This window comes from Vigna umbellata, chromosome 1 (assembly GCF_029865625.1).
Source record: "Vigna umbellata cultivar VRB3 chromosome 1, Vumbellata_1.0, whole genome shotgun sequence".
In the NCBI taxonomy this organism is placed as follows: Eukaryota; Viridiplantae; Streptophyta; class Magnoliopsida; order Fabales; family Fabaceae; genus Vigna; species Vigna umbellata.
The window spans coordinates 27319118-27331514 of NC_142165.1; the positions used below are offsets into that span (position 1 = coordinate 27319118).

Consider the following 12397-nt stretch of genomic DNA (forward strand, 5'->3'; position numbering starts at 1 on the left):
GCACTGTTGAAATGATCATTTTTATGCCTATATGTAGATTCATGTCTTAAACCATCAAAATTGGCTTTAAAATGGAAGTGAACCAGTGAATTCACATTGCAATATGTTTTCAAACTGTTTCAGTGTTTAAATATCTTTAAAATGATGATAAAAATTTGTTTGATGCATGAATTGAGCTGTTGAATCACTTCCAATCAATATTGGGTTTAAAACCACCCAATTAGAAGCATTTTCCTAGTATAATGTTCAAATCAAGTTCTGTTTGAAAATTTGTTTGCTCCAATTTTGTAACTAGGTTGGTATGTGCAGGTTTATGTTTCCAAATGCAAAGTCCAGTGGTGCATGACAGGACAAGGTTCAGAACGCCCTTCGGTAATTATCGAAGGCTTTTGGCCCTCAGTAATTACCGAAGGGCGGAAGCCCTCGGTAAATGTTAGCGACAAGGGATTTACCGAGGGCTCTTTGGCCGTCGATAAGCCGTCTGTAATTACCTTTTACCGACGGTTTCGAGCTGTTTCCGAGGGCTTCTGGCCTTCGGTAATGTCCTTCTTTTTTGTAGTGTACTACCGACAACTTTTGGTTCTTCGGTAAAGTTGATTTACCGAAGGATATACCAGCGGTCACAATGGGATGGTGATTACGGATGTCTTATGGCCTACAGTAATGGGAAGCGAATTTACCGAAGGCATTTAGCCGTCGGTATAGGCATGGACTTAATGAAATCAGGATTTGAGATTTCCCTCTCCCATTCTCCCAAATTGTTTTCCCGCAACTTCCCCCAAAGTCTTCCTCTCTCCCTCTACCCCAAGCATGTCAGAGTTCACCTAATCACCTAATCCCCCAAACTCTAACCCCTTTTTTCTTCAATCAGTGTGTCAACGTGAGGAGAGTACCGAAGGTGTTTCTTGATGAGGTTGCTGTCGCGGAGTGACGAGGTTGTTGTCACAGTGTGACGAGGTTGCTGTCGCGGCGTAACGACAGTACTGTGGCGGTGTGACCAGGACTCATATTATGGCAGGACGAGGGAAATCTAGGGGCTTTGTGACAAAGGGGCTCGCGGCGGAGGGCTTCAACTATCACGAGGGGAGGCTATTGGAGGTGCTAATACAGCTAGGGGGTGTCGCTACCGTAGAGGTGAATTCTCATGCATTTTGCTCTGAATATGTTGCAAACAATTAGCATAACATCGAGTGCGCACCTAGTTGGCATTGCAAATTCTATAGTGATTTCTTACATACCTTCTTTGCTTTATAAAAAACTTCATATTGATCACACTTTGCACAATAACATAAAAAGCAAGAAGGATGTAGCTAGAATGAACCAAAGGTCCAAAACCATGGCATGGAAAGCCATTGCAGGTCCATTATAAGTCACAATTTTTCTACCAATTGGAATAAGTCCTTGCACTAAGCAAACTAGAGATTCCCATTGATTTCTCATCATCGAATCACCCATCAGCATTATTCTTTTTCTTCTCATTCTTCCAAGAAACCTCAGTGCATCAAATCTGCACATGTAATCAAAAAGTTAGATTTTGGTATAGTTATATATTCATTTTCTTCTAAAAACTAGCCTTAGTTTTTAACAAATAGAATCTAAAACCCAAATGTGAAGCCTTTTCACACCAAAAATATCAACAACAACCATATATATACCTTGGCAAGGTACAACCAGTTGGATTCCACTTCCACTTCTGATAATCAGAATTTGGCCTACTATTCTTTTGACATGTAACTACAAAGCTTAGATATGGTCAATTAGAGTAGAGAGGGTAAGAGTCATCATAAACCCATTTTCCAATAGAAAAGTCACATATCTTCCTAGAATCTCTGTTGCTTTGGACCATCTTAGCATCATCAGGTTGAACTAGAATCCCAGAAATAGAATATATGTGGGCTAGCTAATCTCACGTTCAAGTTTAGTTGGAACAATGTAAATGTGTATGTCTGAATCTTCTGGAATAACTTTTGTTGGTTTATCAAATCATAGTCAGCTGTTTACATTTAAACTAGTTAGTTTCACAATTAAATTTGTGCTATAAACATTAACTTGAGTAGATAGATTGGTTTTGTAGTTGGCCGAGCTACACTATCATTGTGGAGTCTATTTTTTTTTTTATTTTTAATTCTAGTTCAGTAGATAGATCATTGTTGAATGTCTTTAAGTGTGATTCTAGTGTCTTTCTCAAGTCTTATTTGCTGTTTCTGAGTCTATTTCAGTGTCCAAAATTCATTTGACTCTTTGTACCTAAAATTGGTTGATGGAGTTGTTTAATATGGCACACAAATAGGGTTGAATAAGTAAATTTAAGAAATACTATTATTTAGCATCAATTTACTGTGCTCACAACTTTGTTTCATTGATTTAAACATCTTCATGCCAAATAATTTCGAGTTTTAACAACCTTGTGTGTTTTCACTCTCCAAACCACCTGTTTTAGACCTTTTTCTGATAATAAGTTGTTGGTTTAGTTGCCTAGTTCTGTGATCTGTATGGTGCATCTGTATTTGCGTGAATTTGTAGTAAAAGCTTGGTTCATTTGTGATATATGAAATAAAGACAACTCATTTTGTTTGTTTGGGCTATTGATGTAGATTTGACCGTGAGTGGAAAAAGATTGAAGAATTTCTTAAATCAAAGTTATTTTTCCAGGTAATTTTAAATGTAAAATTTGTTTAGAGGTCATTGATGGGATAATGATGATGTTGACTAGTTTGTGTATTGCAAATTTGCATGAATGTTGTGCTGATAGTTTTACGATGTTTTGATGAAATTTTCATAATTGATTGATGGTGTATATAAGTTATTGTGTGGGTAAATTGTGTGGCTGGATTATAAGTATTATTATGCTTGTGCATCACTTTGTGGTATATATTGATTTCAATTATATAATTGAATATTTTTTGTATATAATGTGTGTAGTGGTAACCTCTTTAGAGGTGGTTACTTGTAAGAACTCTCCAAACAGAGAGAACTACTTCATTGTAGTTTTAATTGACTACCTAAGACCCTAAAACTAGCAGCCTAAAGAGCCTCCAACTGTGTAATTATTTTAACCATGAGCAGATCCTAACAGAGAGAAGAAAAGGAATTGATAAGAGAGGTAATATTGTTTTAAGGAAGTCTTAAATGATTAAAGAAAATTAAAGAACACTTCAAAACTCATTAATTCTAAGAGATTTTAAAACTCACTAATGAAAAGGAACAATTTGGCTTAAACAAAGTGTGAAGAAATTTGTTTTGATGACTTTCATAAACTGAAATCTGCACCTTTAATTGTTACAACCAGTTCAATCAACAAATTTTCAAAATCCTTTTGATCATTTAAAATGCATCTCAAACCCTAAACCGTATAAGTGAAATTGACAACACCATTCAATTGGAGAAAATGGACTTTTTAGAATTGGAAGGCAAGTGCAGAATTTTCCTCTAGGCCAAAGCTTTTGGTTTCATGTGCATTCACTAAAATCCACTTTCTGAAGTGTTTTAGCTCATTTTCACTCCACTAGCAAGTTTCTTTTGGATGATATACGCTTAATCTCACCATCACTCAACTGTTTGGGTTGTATCTCAAAATTTGGCTATAGGAGTTGCCAATTTTCACATTTTTTGCTTATTGGACAGCCCCTTTGAATTCACAAATTCTGCTCCTTCTCCACTTCCTAAGATGGCACCTTAGTTGGAAAAGGTTTCTAAAATTGGACTGCACCATAAAGTCTTCACAACAGTTTCACACAAAATTAGCACCAAAGCAGATAAAAAATTGCACCATAAATGGTCACTGGACAACACCAAAATATGACTTGAATTGGACAATTTTAAGATGCCAAAAAGCTTAAAAGCAATACAAATAGGTGTAGAATAGAAGTAGGCACTGAAATGAATTCTAATAAAGGTTCTAGAACAAATGAAGAAAGCAAGAAAAACTCAAAATGCAGGTTGAAAAACTCAAATAGGTGTACTACAATTGCAAACTGCACTAAACTAGGAAAAGAAACTAGAAATAAACTATGCTAACAAGTTTAGAATGGTAAAACCTAGCTAATTAAGAACTCACACTACAAAAAATACCTAAAACTCAAAATATGACAACCTAGAACCTAAAAGTTAATACTCAGAATACACTAAAAGTGCAAAGAATGCAAAGTCTATTAAAGTACTAACCAAAACAGTAAACTAACTATCTACACAACTTTTAAAAGATAAAAGAAAGATAAAAATGAAGTCTCAATTCAAAAATAACAAGAAAAGCAAAATTTGACTATTGAACACCTATAAATAGACTAGAATAGGTGAGAAATTCGAAATTCACTTAAATTAGCCTAAGAATGTCTAATCTTCATATCCTAACAAGTTTAAACTACTAAAATGAATGTAAGAATGATGTCAAATTGGATCAAGTACCTAAAACTTAAAATTGGACTCCTTAAAACCTAAAAAAGTGTACTAAAAAGGTGAGAAATCGGCAATTAGACCTAATGTACACTAATTTCAAGTAATGTTAACATCCTAACAAGTCTAAACTAGTGGAATGAAACTAGGAAACTTGTCAAAAGCAAACAAGTACCTCAAACTCAAAGTTTGAGTATTTAGAACCTAAAAATTGTACTAAAGGGTGACAAATTGCAACTAGACCTAATGTACACTAATTTTAAGTAATTGATGACAGTTGAAAATACCGTTATCTGTGATATAACTATGATACTAAATGCACCCTTTTTGACTTAGAAGCTTGCTTGAACTCATGTTTTTGCTTTAGTTTTGTGAATAAGTGATTAGAGGTTATACTTTATGATTTTATCACTAAATTCCCTTTATTTTGTAGCTAATAATGTGCTTGAAAGAATCTCCAACAATATATAGAGCTGTATAGAGCTGAATCAGCCAAGAAAAACAACCAAAACACCAAAAAAAGTGAGTTTTGGAATGCTACCGCCAGGGCTGAGCACCCCTGAGCGCCTCTGAGTGTTAGTTTTCTTCCCGCACCACGCCTGGGCGCCCTTCCAAGGGTTCTGAGCACTAGTTTTGACCCGTACCACGCCTGGGCGCCCCATTTAAGGCGTTGAGCGCCAGTTTTGTGGGCTTGGACCTGTTTTTTGTTATTTTTATGTTCTATTTAAGGACTTGGACGTCCTAGGGATTGTATCTTTTGATGGCTTGAGCACAGAAACACACTTTTCACCCCTTGGGGGTAGAATTGGAGATGGGACAACTCTCCTTTTCCTTGAGGGTAGATTTGGGGATGTGATAGCTCTCCTCTTCTCTTTCTAGGGTTTTTCTATCTCTTTCATTCTTTCATTGTTCATCTAGTTTCTCCATGACAAGGGCGAACTAAACTCTATTTGTTGTTGGAGAATGATGTAAACTTTGTAAAATCTCATGTATTGAATTGATTCTTGATTATATATGATTCTTTCATTAATTGTTAGGATAATTCTTCTTCGCATATTGCTTGCTTTTGTTTAACTCATTCATTAGCATGATGTATGATTTGCATGAGTATCGGAAGGTATCTTACAATTCATGTTCTGGAGAATTATTCCCAGAAGCAGTATTGCTCAGGAATGGGGTATGAGTTCTGGTTGTCTTAAGCTTCTGATCTTCAAAATTAATTATTAGGAATGCTAGGAATCTTATGAACTAATAATTAAGGATAGGCTTTCTTCGCCGAGGAATCGGGTTTTAAGTATTTTAGATGGTGACATCAACATTAATGAAGAAGTAAAATTCGTATATACATGAGACTAAACTTGGTGAAATCTAAACTCCAACAACATATTCATCTCATATTATCAACTTCATCCATCCATTCTAGTGTTTAGCCTCAATTGATCAAATTGCATTCATGTTTATTTTTATTGCATTTGCATTCAAAACCCATAAATTGTTCTTCAAAAGTCTTAATTAGTTGAGTAATCACATAACTGTTTAGTGTCGTGAGTCCTTTGGGAAACGATACTTGGTCTTACCATTTTATTATTACTTGATACGATTCGGTACACTTGTCGGAGTCTTAACAGTAATGTTAACATCCTATGAAGTCTAAAGTAGTGGAATGAAGCTAGGAAACTTGTCGAAAGCAAACAAGTACCTAAAACTCAAAGTTTGAGTAGTTTCAAACTAAAAAGTTCACTTAAATGGTGACAAATTGCCGATTCACCTAATAGGACTTCACTATTAGTATGTGCAAGTACTCTATAAAAGAGGACTTCACTAATAATAAGTTGTCTCCCCCAAATTTAATACACGACCCCGTTAGGATGTCATAGGCATTTAAATACTAAGGATGTCTGTTTGCATGACCCTTATTGTATGCCTATCACAGTAATGTTCAAATTGCCTTCTATGGTCAACTTAAGTTGTAATAGGTTTATTATTTATGTCACATGGAGTGTTGCTGTTAAAGCTAAGTTTATCTTTGTTTGGCTTGTCATAGAACATGGCCCATTTTCCCAACCATCGTGCATGGATGTACGACCGTTGTTATAGCGGAAGGAGAGGTTTGAAGGAAGCTTTTGTCGTTAGAGTTGAAAAGTTTGTGTAGACTACTCGACGATATCAATATTATGCTCTTAGTGGAGGGATTCGATGCCCATGCATCAAGTGCAAATGTACAAGAATTTTGAAAGATGAAGTCGTCAAAGTTCACCTATACCAAAAAGGGTTCATGCCTAATTACACGGTTTGGACATTTCATGGTGAAGAAATTTCTTCCACCTCCACTACAGCTGAAAAGCGGCTTGCATCAGGTTTGAATACTATTGTACATACATATGAGATAGATCAAATTGCTTATATGTAAGAGATGGTCGACAATGCTCTTCGTCGATAGGCTAAAGAAGAAGCATACGACAGTCATGATGAAGAGTCTCCAAATAACCAATCAGAGGTTTTACAATTTATTGACAGAGGCTAATCAACCGGTATTTGAAGGTTCATCTGAGTCAAAATTGTCAGTGTGCTTTAGGCTAATGGCTGGTAAATCTAATTGGAACGTTCCCAATCAGGCATTGGACTTCTTTACAAAAGTGATGCTAGATCTTACACCACCGAACAATTCTATTCTGAAGAATTATTATCAAGCCAAAAGATGCGTTTCAAAGTTGGGATTGAAAGCCAAGAAGATTGATTGTTGTGTTAATCGATGTATGTTATTGTGGCTCACCTCGATATCATACGATGCATGCAGAACGGAGGGAAAAAAAACCAATTCCCTTAAAGTCCATGTTCTACTTGCCTCTAATTCCAAGATTACAATGAATGTTTACTTCAATGCAAACATCAACCCACATGACATGGCATGATGGTAACAAAACTGAAGGAGTTTTGCGTCATCCTTCTGATGGTGAAGCTTGGAAGCACTTCAATCGTAAACATCCATCCTTTGCTAGTGAACCGCGTAACGTGAGACTTGGTCTATGCTCTGATGGGTTTACGCCGTACATTCAGGCGTCTGCATCATCATATTCATGCTGGTCGATGATAGTTACCCCATACAATCTACCACCTGAGATGTGTATGACAAAGACTTACATGTTTTTAACGTGTATAGTACCAGGTCCATCTAATCCCAAATCAGCAATTGATGTTTATTTGGAGCCTTTGAATGATGATTTCAAGAAGTTATAGAATGGTGTTTTGACATATGATGTTTCAAGGAAGCTAAATTTCCTTATGAGGGCAACTTTGATGTGGGCTATCACTACTACAAAATGGGCTATAGATAGCGCTTAATAGATAGCGCTTTTTTAAATAAGCGCTATCTATGAATGTTCAGAACAATAGATAGCGCTTATTTAAAAAAGCGCTATCTAAACCTATGACAATAGATAGCGCTTTTGTGGAAAAGCGCTATTTATATATAATTAATATTACTTTTTTTTATTCATAATTTAAAATAGATCCATAGATAGCGTTTTTTTTAAAAAGCGCTATCTATTGTCATAAATTTAGACAGCGTTTTTTTAAATAAGCGCTATCTATTCGACATTTTAAAAAATTTAATACATATATTTCTCCTTCTAGCTTCTTTCTATCCTCAACAAAAAAATTTCTCCCCTTTTCCAATTCATAACGTTTTTCAAAATAATACTATCTATATTTATTTATATTATTATTTTTAATTAAAAATTTAAAATAAATTAACAGAGAGCTATTATTTAAGCAAAAGCGATATCTATTTATTATAAAAACTAAAAAAAAAAATTCGGCCTATTTCCTTTATTCAGTTAACTCTGAAAACATATTTCTTTTGTTCGTGCACCTTTGCATCTGGCGTTACTGTTCGTATGAGCTTAAATCACTGGTTTTGGTTTTTGAAGGTTAATTCAAAGGTTAGTTCAATTCTTCTTTTCTTCTCCCTTCTCTGTTTCTTTTTGCCCAAAACCGAAAAAAAAAAACTAGGGTTAGCCAAATGGAAGAAATAGCAACGTGAGCACGAGAGAGAGGAAGAGAAGCCTTCAATGCCAAATCCATAGGCCATGAGAAGTAGACAGGGTTAAAAAATTCTGAATCTCATTCTTCTTTCTTTTTTCTCGTTGTCTCTTCTCCCTTATCTTTTTTCTTCTTTTCGAAAACCCTAAGAGAAAGAGGGATTCTTGGTGCGGCTAGGGGAAGAAGAGAATCTGAGGCTCAGACGAAGTAACGGAAGAAGGAATTTAAGAGGGGAGGCGAGATTTCAAGGTGAGTAATGGAGAAAGGGCAAAACCCTAAAACCTAGACGAATTGGAGGTTTTGTGGTGCGAGAGCAAGAGAGAGCAGCAGCGATACGTTTTGGGAAAGAAGGAGAAGAGGACACGAGACGGAGGAAATCCATGAGCAGTGGGCGCAGAATGTGAGAATTGAGGTATTTGAAGAGTTTTCACTATTTGGGTTTTAATTGGTTGTTCGAATATGTTGCAGCCTATATTTTCTCTGAATACATGTTTCCTTTGTGTGAGCTTAATTGTTTCTAAGATGCAGCAATGGTGTTTATTAATTTATTAGTATTTTAAAACTATGAGCAATCTTATTTGGCTATCTATAGTGGACATGATGATAAGCTGGAAATTTGTATATGTTATGTTGGGTTATAATATATTTAAATTGGAATTGATTTGTGGGTCTGGAAGGTGTGAGTTTACTGATAATAATTGGATGTTTTTATTCTTATAAGAATAAGTGGGATAGGATGTTATTCCTAGATGGCCTGGAAAATTATGGTGTGTTGTTATATTTTTCTGGTTGGACTAGATATACACATTATTGTAACAAATAACATTGGTGTAGTGTTTCAAGACATGATTGCATGAGTTTCTATGATTCTAAGGTATATTAGATGTAATTATTGAACTCTTTTAGTGTTATAAATTTGTGAGCACCCATAGGGATTAGTATATACTATTATTGTCTGGAGTTGTAATGTTAACAAGTCTGGATCATGGAAAATTAGTACAAGAATCTATTTGGTGAAAAGGTTGTATTGAATTTATATGTGGAAAAAAAAAGTGGGAGTTCCAGTGCTTAAATTGGTGGTCATTAAAGTGGTTTAGGGTATTATACTATATGTTGCATTCTTTTATGCTTTAGTTCTTATATGTGATGTGAAATATAATGCATGAAATTATTTAGTTTAGAAACAAATGTCACAATGTTATTTTAATTAAGATAAGAGTTATGATGTATTTCACTGGTTTTGATAGTGCACAATTAGGTAAGTAAAACATGATTTCGTGTGGTATGTATTAAACCTTTTAGAGGTGTTAATTATAAGTTAAAAACTGGTATGATAATTTGAATATATATGTTGACCTTATTTTATGGATTTCGTGAAATATCTCATTTTCAATCTTTATCTTATTTATTTTTATATGCATTGCCAAACAAGTTTAGCATAATTATATCCGTTTCAGCAAACATAACAGTAGAAACATACATTTATATAACTATAACAAACATTGTCAATAATGATAGTGAAATAATTGCATCTAACTTATTTTCATGGTCTGATTTTATATAGTATAATTCACAATTTAAAATCTATGTTTATGTAATTCAAGTTCAATTGAAATAAATCTTTCATAACAATTCAGTAATGTCTGAACTACCCTAGCATATTTTTTCAATCTGATTTTTCTTAACTTTATCCAAATACATAGTTAAAGGTTTCACCTGAAAATTCTATCAAATTCCTATGTTCTTTAACACATGGTCTAATTAACAAGTAAAGTTTAAGTGTGTGAGATTGGATAAATTGATACTATTTTCTATCTTATGAATTACCTATATCTATCTCAATTATATGGTGTTATAACATAACACTATTGTTTTAACCATTTAGGTCACAGGTTCCTCTTTCGTTTTTTTTTCCTTTTGTTTCTATGTTATGATATAGCCAATGTACTAGTGTCACTCTGCACATGGTCTAATTAATATGTAAATAATTAATATGTAAAGTTTAAGTGTGTCAGATTGGATAAATTGATACTATTTTCCATCTTATGAATTATCTATATCTATCCCAATTAGATGGCGTTATAACATAACACTATTATTTTAACCATTTAGGTCACAGGTTCCTCTCTCGTTATTTTTCTCCTTTTGTGTCTATGTTATGATATAGCCAATGTACTAGTGTCACTTTGCACTTAAGTGTGTGAATTTTGTGATATTATTTTCTGGAAGTTCTGTATTTAATTATCAATACAACTATTTGATTAGGAGTTTCTTTTCAACATATATCTGTAATTTGTGATGTTCTAATTTATCATTGTATTATCTTAGATTGAAGATCAAGACAAGTGGAGAATGTCTTTCGTCATGCCATCAAAGTATGGTGCTAACTTGCCACTGCCTAAAGATTCCTGTGAGACAATTAAAGAGGTGCCCAGAAAAATAGTTGTTGTAGTTGCCTTTTCAGGTGAGTGCTTGCCTTGGACATATTTCAGTAATTTGATTTCATTTCCCCCTATGTCTGTTCTTTGGGTTTTAATTGCAGAAACCCATTACTAGTGTAAATATTTAACTACCGGACAATGTACATATACAATTGAATCTCACGGTCTTGGATTTGATGTTGATATTTTTCAAAGTTGCTACCTTTGTTCTTTGTTGACAGCTTTTGTAATGTGATGCTTTCTTATGGGATGCCTTTACACATTGTTGCATTTTATTTCAAGATCAAAATCATCTGTGGATGTGGTGACCGGTAGATTGCTCCTACTTTGACATCATTGTGAACGGTTGTAAATGAGTAATAAGTGTATATTATAACATTGAACTTAAAGTTCTTAAAAAGAATATTTACAAAGTTCAAGTGAATAAAACATAATTATTATTACTGGTTGGAGGAATATATGGTTATAATGAAAGCATGGTATATAGTTGTTTGTTACCATAGACTGAATATGTTTGGAGTTTATTAGAGTTTTGATTTGCAGTTATGTTCAAATTATAATGTTTTCTACTTTTGGTTTTCTAGTGTTCAAGACAACCCAATGACAATGATTGTGGATATTATATGTGTCGATATATGAAAGAAATTATCACATGTGAAGGAGGAACAATTTCAACTAAGGTAAGTTATCTTCATTGTCATAATTAATTTGCACGAAAATTTTAATTGACTAATTTTATATTATTTTTCTTTGTTGCAGTATTTTTCTAATTGCAGATATCAACAATATTGTGACAATCAAATTATCGAAGTTAGGAAAGATTGACGTTTACATATAATTAGTACATGTTTATAGGTTGTTAGGGTGATGTACATATGTATTAATAGGATATGTGTTATGGTTGTATATACGTTTTATAAAACAATGTCATGTCATAACATGTACTTGACGAATTAATGATTACATTTTGAAATATTATTGTACCAAAAAATGTTATTTATACATTGAAGTGACAAACATTCTTTTTGAGACTTGTTTTTATCATATTTGTCTTAATATTTTATATTTATTTTTTGTATATAACTGAATCAATATATAAGTTTATATATAATAGAACAAATATTTTATATATTTTTTTAAAAATATTTTAATAAAAATTATTTTTTTTGAAAAAATTTAAAACAATAGATAGCGCTTATTTAAATGAGCACTATCTATTGTCATACACCAATAGATAGCGCTTATTTAAAAAAGCGCTATCTATTGGTGTCTGACAATAGATAGCGCTTATTTAAATAAGCGTTATCTATTGTCAGACACCAATAGATAGCGCTTCTAGAAAAAGCGCTATCTATTAATAGATAGCGCAGACATAGATAGCGCTTAAAAAGCGCTATCTATGATAAAAAAAAGCGCTATCTATACACTTTTTTGTAGTAGTGTATTAACGATTTTCCAGTATATGGCATGTTATGTGGTTGGAGCACGCATGGTCGATTAGCTTGTCCACATTGCATGGAGCA

The 12397-nt window shown here is 33.6% G+C and overlaps 1 long non-coding RNA gene across 1 annotated transcript; it reads left to right on the top strand.

The window, feature by feature from the left end:
- The first annotated feature begins 786 nt into the window (after nt 1–786).
- LOC124823432 (uncharacterized) lies at nt 787–11769 on the top strand. The gene is made up of 5 exons (XR_015785942.1): nt 787–1134; nt 2595–2652; nt 10762–10897; nt 11459–11554; nt 11634–11769. It is a non-coding gene; the product is annotated as an uncharacterized LOC124823432 (long non-coding RNA).
- The last annotated feature ends 628 nt before the right edge of the window (nt 11770–12397 follow it).